Genomic DNA, 12043 nt, shown 5'->3' on the forward strand with positions numbered 1-12043 from the left:
TGTCCACTAAAATATTTATTTCTCCTAAACCGTATGTTATTTGAACACGAGACCAGTGACATATGAAAGCTAACTCACAAGGCTATGACACATAAAAATCTCATATAAGAATTTTAATCAGGCAGTAAACGGTAGCTAAAATAATCAAGGGTAAAAATCTTGTGAAATCAACCAAAATCACATTCTTCACAATTCCACACAATAATTAGTACTTTACATGTTTAATCATATTCACTCCTTCCACATACATTCCCACATACGTCCTCATATCAACATGCTTAAAATAATGCTTAAAAGAAATCATGTCACACCCCTCCTCCGTAAAATAAGGTTATGTCCCCGTAACCGCAACCATTAATGACAACAATACGCAACCAAGACAAACAAAATCCCCAAGAGAAATATACTATATTACCCCACACTTTCAAGTATTCTCTGAAGGTTCCCGGTTCAAAACTGAGAGGGCCATGGTACGAATTAAGGCGCGCTTCTTAACCGCACTAAGAGGGGATCCTAACAGTTTCTACCCGAGGTTCATTTTATTTAGACACATCCTAAGTTCATTATTATTCATTAGTTAGGCCTGAGGATCGTTTTGCTCTGATACCACTTTGTAAAACCCCCATTTATTTAGGAGCCTTTAGCTAGACATCCCAAGTAAATGAGAGCATTACCATCTCGGTTTCCCGAGGTAGTGAATAACAAAGTACAACAAACCAAAGTACTTTAAATAAAAACTTTAATGATTACATATGTCTTACAATTTTTAATCAACTAGAACTTAATGTAAAAAGAAATACAACTCACAGCGGAAATTAAATAAGTGATATAACTACATTTGTGATCTAGACTCCTGCAGGTCTGAAAGCTCACACGCCCAAGCTCCCCATATCCAGCTAACTCAAAACCTGCTATTTAAATCTGCTCCCCATTTAACCGGAAATATTAAATGGTTCACCACAGAACGCCATCAATTAAAGCAGCCATCAATTTTATTTTGACACAGAAGCAAACACGTCAACCAATGGTTGAGTAGGAAACTAAACAATGAATGAGAATAAAGCAACCTGTAATATCACTGATACACAAATAAACTCTAACACCACATTCCCGTTCACTCCACACCACCGCACACAGTCACTTCTAGACACACAGTCATACTCCACTTCCCACCACCGCACACACCCACTTCTAGACACACAGTCATACTCCTCTTCTAGACACACAGTCATACTCCAGGACACACAGTCCAATGGACACACAGTCCCGCCTTAGACACACAACCTGGATAAACTGGACACACAGTCCCGCCTCAGACACACAGTCTGGATACACACAAAACTCATCTCCAAACTCCAACAACAATCAATAATAATGACATAAGGCAAAAATCCAGAAATATAATAAAAGATCGCTGTAACAGTTAAACACAACCTTCACCTATCAACCGCCTCATACATTTAATCCATCTTTAGCAATAACAGAAATAATACATGATTGAGTAGTTTCCTACCTGGCAAGCAAATCCAATTAAGCAGCTCAAAGCGCTCCAAATAATTAAAGCACACGAACCCGACTATAAATTCTTCACAAATCGTCACCTAACATAAATATATAATTCAATTCAATTATTTATTTGTAATTATAATTTATTATATTAATTATTTACTTTATTTATACTTCATTATTAATTATCATTATTAATTATCATATTTTATTCATAACCTATTATTATTAATTATTATGATATACGAAAACCGGCATCAAACCCAACTTAGAAACCCGACTCAACGATTATTAATTAATTAATTAATTAATTACGTTAATTATAATCTTGGATAATATACTTATAAAAACCCATTTCAATAAGTCAAGATCCGACTACTTTATTAATACCCGAGTAACCCAAATAAAACCCGATTAAATAAAACCCAAACCCATGCAAACCCACAACACTCATGTGAAAATTACACAACACCCAAACCATACACATGGTTTAAACCGTGTAAACCACCCCCTTTACACCCACCATTCCCGACACACCTGCCACCCAGCAACACCACAAACCCCACCGCCACCAGCTTGCAACCCAATACACCCAAACACCCACTGACCACCAGCCTAGCCGTCCCCTACCACTCACACCCTCACGCCCTAGTAACAACAATCACGAACAAAACCAATTACCGAAAACCCGACATACACAAACACCGTGTAAAGAACCCCTCGCCAATGCCACCACAGCAACCATTACCACCTCTAGCCACCACCGTGACACCACTGTCTCACGCTGACTCCAGGGATGGTCCCTAACCCTAGTACAGCCACAAAAACAACCGTGATTCCCGTCCTAACCCAGCCGCGACAATTCCCCTGCTCTCCCCTAATTTCGCGAAAATCCGGCCACCACCAACACAAACCACCACCAGGCACCCTACCGACACTCCCACTATGGTCGACCTAACCTCCAGGAACCAACCAACCCAGGCCTGACCCAATACCAGTCACAAACAAGGGTTTAAACCCGAGTAAACCCAAACTACAACCCCCTTTAAACCACCCTCGAAAACACCCTTCAAACACCCTTTTCCCGTCGGTCAATAGAGGTCAAATAAAGTCAACGGTGATCCTTGGTCATCCACGGTCACAACGGTACTTACGGCCTGATCTAAGGTGGTCTAGATTACAAGTTATAATATGCTAAAGTGTATACATAAGATGGTCTGAAATATTACCTTGAGTCGATCAATTGGTTTTGTTAATTCCTTCTTCTTTCCATCTCCTAAAGCTCCTCCTTTTTAATTTGTGATTAACTTCTCAGATTTAATAAGGTATTTATAGTGTAGGATTATAGAGAATACGAGGTCAATTAGGAAACTATCATAACTTACCCTATTCCAATTAGTATAGGAATTACCATTATTATAATTACCATTATATTATTATTACTACATATCTTACCATAAATAGGATTCCCTTATACAATATTTACTAATTTATTATTTCCATAACTTTATTATTATTATTATTAATATAATTATTATTACCTTTCTATATTATTATTTCCATATTATTTTATTATTAATTCCCGTACAAACCCGATCACACCTATACTATACTAATAAATTTCGGCCCATATAATAATGGCACAAGGCCCAAAGCACAAATATTAACTAAACCCAATTCCCGACTTGCTTACTTCCTTTATTATTTAATTAACGTCTTATTTGTAATTATTATTAGAAATGTCATTTAATCAATTATTAAATTACATAAATTATTCTTATAAAATACGGAGTATTTCACGAACTTTAACATAAGGAACTCAAAGGTTCAATCATTAACTCAAGAAAATCAAAGACTCGCTCTTTGAGTGTAAACAACAATGGTGAACAAAGAAAATATGAACAAGAGAGAGAAAAAACAACAATCAAACAACAAAGAGTGGAATTCTAACATAAACAACTAAACAAAACTTAAGAGAAAAGCAAATGTAAACAAATGAAATTAGGAAGAGAAATTTTAGAAACTCAATAATTGCAAAGAAATAATTGGAACTTTTGAATGAATTGTTGAAATAAGAAAAATTGAAACCTTCAATCTTCTTAAAACCCAATTTCTAGCACTAAATATGATATAATTATTGAAGAACTTGTTCTAATTAGGGAAAGATTAACAAAGTAAAATTTAATAGAAAACAAATGATGAAACTTGGAAAAGGAAGAAATAAATTAGATCTAGGGTTTTCCTAGTTTTAGAGAGTTTATTCATTCAATTGATTAAGAGAGAAAGGTATTTCCTCTCTACATTTTATACCCCCAATAAATTAGAGAGATTTTTACCAAGATTAGGGTTTTAGGATTATAATACCAAATTTTGGCTTAATATGAAATGCATTAATTGGATTAAGTGAAAGCCTGCATCTTACACTTAGATCTTTGTTCTTCCATTGGAAAAGCTCAAGAACAAGAAGAGAAAGGTGATCTCTCTTGTGCCCTAATAGCCGGGTAAGGACATGATTTCTCCTCTATTTATATTATTGTTTGCATGCATAAAATCCGTTTTAATTTTATGACAAATTAGTTTAGCATATATGAGTATGTTATTTATGTATATGAATCTACATTTCCTTCAAAACAACTAAACAAAACTTAAGAGAAAAGCAAATGTAAACAAATGAAATTAGGAAGAGAAATTTTAGAAACTCAATAGCAAAGAAAGGAACTTTGCTTGAAATAAGAAAGGAGAAACCTTCAATCTTCTTAAAACCCAATTTCTAGCACTAAATATGATATAATTATTGAAGAACTTGTTCAAATTAGGGAAAGATTAACAAAGTAATTAGCAAAGTGTGAAACTTGGAAAAGGGAAATAAATTAGATCTAGGGTTGTGTGTACAATTGATTAAGAGAGATGGTATATATAGTTTGCACCAAGATTAGGGTAGGATTACAAATGGGCTTTGAAATGCAGGTGTGTGCTCCCACTTCCTCTTGACTTCTTGATGACGATCCCGCTTAATTTTTGCATCATCGGTAGTGTTCACAAATTAAGATGTTCCTCTTGACTTGATGCGATCCCGGTTCACAAATTAAGATGTGGTCACAATTTATCAAAACACAATTTATAGCTTCACAAACAACTCTACAATTAGTAAAGAGGCAAGTAAAGGTCGGATCCCAAGGGACGGGTATTGAAATGAGATTTCTGTTGCAACTAGTGGTGTCTAAGGGGTGTCACAAATTGGGTTGATGTAGAAGGTCACTAAACTAAAATAGCAATGAAAATAAACAAGCAAGATGAATTAAAGGGGTGTAAACAATTGATTAAAGGCACTAGGGTGTCATGGGATCATAGGGGAATCATGGGATATGATCATACAAACATGTTCTCAAATTATAAGCAAGCAATTATTGTTGTGATGGATAAAGTTGGGTTATATCTTACAATCCTAGGAAAGTTTGGGTCCCGGAGCCGAATCGATTAGATTGTACAACACCTACAAGTCGACTTAATCTTCCCTACTCAACAACATGCATGGTCTAATGAGACTCGAGTTGGGTTATGTCTTACAAGTCTCATTGAAAAGATAGAAGATGATAGTAAATGCAAGGATTCATAGGCTTAGCATTTCATCAAATATAACATGTGCATGAGTTGAGATCAAAACAAGCAAGCAAATAAAACGTGAAAGCATATTAGATTAAGCATGAATCATTCCCCATGTTGGTTTCCCCTAATCACCCATTAACCCTAGCTAAGAGACTACTCACTCATTATCATGTTGATCATGCTAGCAAGGTTGTCAATCATACCAACAATATGAAACATGATGAATAAATGAAAGTAATTAACAATAATTAAAAGGGATTAAGAGATTATACCTACTAATTATTCCAATAATAAAGCAAAGATAAAAGAAGTACTTGAATGCTTGATTGAAAGGTTGTCAATCTCCCAACAATAACCCAAATAATCTTCAATTACCCAAAATAAAGGATGAACAAGAGAGAGATTAAAGAACTAAAACTTGGATTAAAACTTGATTAATACTTAATTACAATATTAAAGAGAGATTTGATTGATATTAACTACACTAATTATTGATAAGAAGAACATGCTCCTCTAATTAGACTAATGGGGTATTTATAGTGGAAATTAGGGAGGATGCATTAGGGTTAACTAAGGGCTAAACTAGTAATTACACTTTTTAAGTTGAGTAAGGAGTACCCGGTATTTTTCGAGAGAAGGGATTCTTTCTTCGTAGTTTGGAGAAGACAATCCGTGTTGTGCTGCAATCCGGGCGGAATAGGGTCGGGACGGGCGGATTCTGGCGTTGGAATCCGAGCGGATTCAGGGGAATCCGGACGGATTGTGGAGGGGGAATCCGAGCGGATTAAGGCAAAGCCGCTCGGATTGTGCTGCTGCGGGACGGACGGATTGGTGACAATCCGCTCGGATTGACAGTCAGCAACAAATCTTCTTCTTTTCTTCCCTTTTCTTCATAAATTCCTTGGGGATTTCCTTGGGGACTCAAGGATCCTTTCTCAACTTTGCTCTTCTACTATAATATGTACAAAGCCCTTCTAATCTTGTCTCTCCTTGATGCTTGGTCATTGAATTCGATCAATTTAGTCTCGTTTTGCCATGAAAATGCAAGATTCTTACTCCTTTCCTACCAAGGGATCAAAATCTCAAAGAATATGCAAAACAAAGAACTAAAGATAAGAAATGACCCAAATAGGCACTAAAAAGCATGGGAACAAGGCTAATTCGGGGGCTAAATATGCGCCAATTATGGTCACATCAAATATCCCCAAACCGAACCTTTGCTCGTCCCGAGTAAAGAGGTGACAAAGACTAGGACCAAAACTAACCTATCCTAATAATATAGGCGATATGAGACAATTAGCGGGTCTCACTCCGCCCTTTCAACTCACAACAAGATAACCATGAGGTAGGATGCCTTCTTGCAAGGCAAGGTGGGTCTTGCCAAAATGGCGACACATCCAAACATTAAGCACATAAAAACACATAATGGATGCATCTACAAAAAGAATAGCCACTTCCTCATCAAGTGGCGGAGGCACTAAAGAGGAACAAATTTAAGAGCATGTAATCCTTCACAAATACTAGTTCAACAAATTACTAAGTCTAAGAGGATGGCACTAAATCACCTCCAAATGGTGTTAAACTAGACTACTTTCGTCCTCAATTTTCAAATGCTTTCGTCAAGAGCGATCGGATGGTGGTGGAATGATGATCCCTATGATGCTAGTAGCATATGACATGACAAGTCTCGAATTCTCTACAAAAGTAAAGGTCATGGATCGTCCCAAACTCGACCAAGTGGCTTGACAAAAGGCTTTTTGGGAATGAAATGCTCAAATCTTTATTCACAACGGGTGGATATGACTAGTATTCAAAATTGTCCTCATTTCAAAAATTTAAGATGGGGTTTGTCCCTTCCGGGCTAGTGTCCTTTGCTTTCGCCAATCGCTTATTAGGCAACCGGTTAACCTCTAGACAATAGCTTTTCGGGGTGATAGTCACTCTGTCTCTGGGCGGCCGAATTCACAACCGTATGGGGGCCCAATTCAATGGATCCCGCACCAAAGCACATCGAAGTGGTACGCCTCCATCAAAACAACTTAAATTTCTCAACAATTCATAACATTTGAGGTTTCCTTGGCATTACATTACTTCCACATGACAAAATTTCTTTGAAATGAGCACTTCAAGCTTATTGATAGAAAATATTTTTGGGTTGCCTTACCACAAGGTCAAACAAGGTCACCTAGACAAGTTAACCAAGTCTACATCGCATCACCGGGTTGGATAGGTGACTCACATGCAAACCCTTGACTAGGCCTTGGGTCATGGGTCAAAAGACACTAGTATGACACTATCTAGGGTGTCTTACAACCATTCTAGTAGGCAAAGTCTTAAGTTGAACAAGTATTTGTAATGGCTTAGTTGCTCTTGTCAAAGTTCCTAAATAGGCATTTTTCAAAACATTTCTAACATGCAACTACATGCCATGATGCAACTAATATAAACATCCTAATGCAAGTGATTCTATCAACTAATATGACATATAAACTAAATGCAAGTCCTAAATTCACATTGTTATACCGCATCAATCAAAATAAAGCCACATAGTCATTAACATAAAGAGGAAAAAGGAGATTGGAAATATCATACCATGCGGTCTTCAATATCCTCATGTCTCGGATGTGGCGTAGTCACTCAATGTGAACAAGGATAGAACAAACACAATATATACAAGACACTATATACAAGACTACAACATGTTTTTGGGTTTTCAATTTTCAAATTTTTATGATTTTTTGAAATTTTTCAATTTTTTTGATTTTTGAATAAGAGTTAAATGTTAGAGTTCCCAAGTTAAATGTTAGAATTCCCATCCCCACACTAATATGGGCATTGTCCTCAATGGCCAAAATGATGGAAATTATGCAAAGATGATGCATGATTTCTATACTAAATGCAATCTACACTAAGCTATACTACATGATGCATGGTTTTTGTTATGACGGAGAGGATAATTTAGATTACCTCCCGTTGTGTATGCATTAACTTCCCCAAACCGAGTGAGACACTATTGCTAATGTCCAAGGATGGGTGTAGTTCATGCACACACTATGCTATGCATGAAACTAATTTGTCATTTTGGATTTTGAAAATGGGAACAATAGAAATGAGAACACCTCAATGGTACCGAGGTGTGAGTCCTCTAATGGGGTTAGGACTACTCCAACAATGATCAAAATTATATAAAATACAAGGAGAGAAATAGACAAACCATGAGAGGGTAGGAGTCTCCAAGGCTTGCTAATCTTCCATCATGCTATCACCATCACTTCCCTCATTAGAAGTGGTCACATTGCCACTTCCCTTGTCATTTGCTTCTTCACTTTCTTCCTCATCTTCCTCATCATCATCTTCACCATCCTTTTCTTCTTCACTTGCTTCTTCCTCAATATTATCATCAACTTCTTCATCATTTCCAACAACCTCATTGTCACCCAAAACGACTCTAGATGCACCCGGAAATAGGACTTCTCTATCCGCCCAACTAGGCAAAGGACAAGATGGATCAAGTAGTCCTTGCCTAGCTAAATGTAGGAGGGGTGGATATTGAGCCAAGTAGGCATTTTTCCGATCTTCATAGGCTTGCTTGTGCATTGCTTGCATGAGAAGAGTCACATAGTCTTTCCCAACTTCAACTCCTTCCGGCTTGAACTCTTCATACTTAAAGGGGTAAGGTGGTATGACAATGGAAGAGGAGGGCATTTCAAGATCACCCTTTTGTTGTTGAATGATATACTCGGCCTCTTTGGAAAGGGGAAGTAGATAATTGGTCTGGTGGACGCTTAGACGACAAAGCTTCGAAGGCAAGGTGAACGATCTAGCTTCACTAGTGAGCCATCCATACTTAGTGTCAAGGGGGTTATGGGCAACCCACTTGAACTTGTGAATCATAGTATGCATATCAATAAGATGGCCACCCTCCTTTGCTTTGTACTTGTTATCCTTATTGAAGTTAGGATCAAAGTGCTTGGCTAGGATAGTGACTAGGCCGCCATTGACAATAACGGTCGTGCCCTTCTTCCCACAATCAATGTTGAGCCATCTATCTACCAAGAGCCTCAAAGAATTGTAAGGCTTGGTGTGTACTCTTCCGATATTCAAAGCCGATTCAAGGAGAATAAAATCAAGTCTTGTGAAATGGTTGGTATCTTTCCTAGCAATTATGGTGTTACCCACGACCTTGTGCCATACTCTTATGCCCGGATGGTGGACCAAAAGAGCACGACTCGCATGAAAATCCTCAAATTTCTTCCCGGAGATTGCCTCCCAAAGAGGTTCGGGGTCATACTTTCCATAACTCTTAAAATAACTCGGTTCATCACTAAGACCCAAAATTTCACCCAATTCCCTAAAGGTAATGCGTCTACTAACATTAGCTAGACGAAACTCGAGATTCTCCCTATTCTCAACTTTGGTGACTTTCAAGGAACTTAAAAATTCCAAGGTAAGGGAGGGGTATGTCAATTCCCTTGTTTCAAACAATTTCTTCAACCCCATGGCATTGAAAAAGGCTCTAGTTTGCTCAAGAACACCCAATTTTTCTAAGGTATCTTCACATATGAATTTGGTGGATTTTAATGACTTCATAGCAAACTTGACAAAGGTATTTCTATGGGTATCGGAAATAAAAGTTACCTCCGGATAATGCAAAAGTTGATCAATTACCGGAGTAGAAGGTGTTGTTGCTCCCATAGAAGGTTGTTGTTGTTGTTGCACTTCCAAGTTTGGTGTTGCTACCACCATAGCCAATGCTTTCTTTGTTTGAAGAGCCTTTTGCCTTTGTGAGAGTGCCTTAGCCTTTGGTGCCTTTGTTGCCTTGGTTGCTCCCTTAGTCCTTGCCATTGATGAACTAACCAAGAAAAGAATAAAAATCCTTCAATTTGTAGAATGCCCAAATCGATTTGAAGGTGAAAGGCTTTGCCTTTATGAAATAAAAAATCGACTCAAAGGTTGAAGATTTTGTGCTTGGTTTTGATTTTTGTTGAAGAAGGGGTGATTGATTTGTTGTTGGAAGGATGGTTTGATTTGTATTTGGTGGATGTTGTTGAGGGTTTTTGTTTTTGTGATGGAGAGGATGAGGGTTTTGATGTTGTGGGTAGTGTTTATGAATGAATGAGTGAATGAATGAAGGTGGGGGGGGGTGGTTTAAAGAGACCGAAATTTTTGAATCTGCAGGGGTAATCCGTGCGGATTCTGCCCAATCCGTGCGGATTCTGCTCTTTCTGGGCTTTACAAATCTCGCCTAAAGACGGGCGGATTGGCGAAAATCCGCTCGGATTTGCTGAACACGGGACGGGCGGATTTGCTTAAAGACGGACGGATTTCAGTTCAGAAAATTTTGCTTGTTTTCCTCAGCTGCAAAGACGGACGTCTTTCACACAAGACGGGCGGATTCTTCAAGACGGGCGGATTCTTCACGGGGCGCCGGATTCGATCCACGATCAAGAAATTTTCAAAATTCAGCTCAGTTCAGGACGGGCGTCTTTTCTGTAATACGCTCGGATTACTGAAGACGGGCGGCTCGGATTCTTCCCCTGTGTACACGGATTCAGTTCCATCCGTGCACACTGCATTTCCCATACCATTCTTCCATTCTTTCTTCAAGTCTTGTGTTCGTCATTGTGGGGGCACTACTAAGGCATGGATAGCCTAGGCAATTGCCATCCCCACACTAAGCTAAAAGCACTACACATCAATTGAAATCGTTAGTCCCTCCCTCACTTCTCTCAAACATGACAATTATTTTGATCAAAGTGAATAAAGATCAAAAGATGACAAAAATGCAATACAAGAATTGAAATGTAAGTTAGGGAGTTAGAAATATTTACAAGTGGTGGTTTAGGGAGGACTCCACCAAACTCTCATTCTTGATGAGATGTCAAGGGGGCATGTCCAAGGTGTTGTTGATGTTGCTCAACACCTTGAAAAAGTAATCGAAGGCTTGTTCATTATCATGGTAGAGGTTCTCAATAGACCTTGGCCCTTGTTGTTGGTCTTGATCGATGGCATTACCAATGTAGGGATTAAAAATCCCTTCAAATTCGTCGTCCCAAAGACCACAAACTTCATTGAGTTGATCATTGAAAATCTCTTGCTTAGATGGAGACAACTCTCCCAATTTATTCTCTTGGCCAATGAGGCCATCCTCTTCTTCCTTGGTTGATTTTGATGAGCTTTGCAAGCTCTCCTTGTCACAATTCACTTGCTCTTTGAATGGAGCATCTTCAATTTTCTTCTTCCGTTGGAGTTCCGATTTCTTCCTTTCATCCTTTCGGCTATAATGATCAATCATGAAACATGGTTCATGCAAACGAGGAGCTCTCATAGTCTTGTCAAGATTAAAAGTTATGCTTTCATCTCCCACTTCTAGAGTGAGCTCACCATGTTTCACATCAATCACCGCACCCGCGGTGTGTAGGAAAGGTCTTCCTAGGATGATTGGAATTTTGGAATCTTCCTCCATATCAACAATGACAAAGTCCACAGGGATGAAAAACTTCCCAATTCGCACGGGGACATCTTCCCATATCCCTAATGGTGTCTTCATCGATCTATCGGCCATTTGGAGTGTGATATTTGTGCATTTAAGCTCTCCCATCCTCAACCTTTTACACACCGAGTACGGCATGACACTCACACTAGCCCCTAGATCATATAAGGCTTTGTTGATCGTTGTGTCGCCAATGGTACACGGTATTGAGAAGCTTCCCGGATCCTTTAACTTTGGAGGTGAACTCCCTTGAAGTATTGCACTACTCACCTTAGTGAAGGCGATAGTCTCAAGCTTCCGGATCGACTTCTTCTTTGTGAGGATATCTTTCATGTATTTCGCATAGGCCGGCACGTGATTGATTAATTCCGTGAAAGGAATTGAGACTTCCAAATTCTTCACAATTTCCAAGTTGATCATCAAATTTGGGCTTGGCTT

The sequence above is a fragment of the Silene latifolia genome, chromosome 5 (assembly GCF_048544455.1).
Source record: "Silene latifolia isolate original U9 population chromosome 5, ASM4854445v1, whole genome shotgun sequence".
Lineage (NCBI taxonomy): Eukaryota > Viridiplantae > Streptophyta > Magnoliopsida > Caryophyllales > Caryophyllaceae > Silene > Silene latifolia.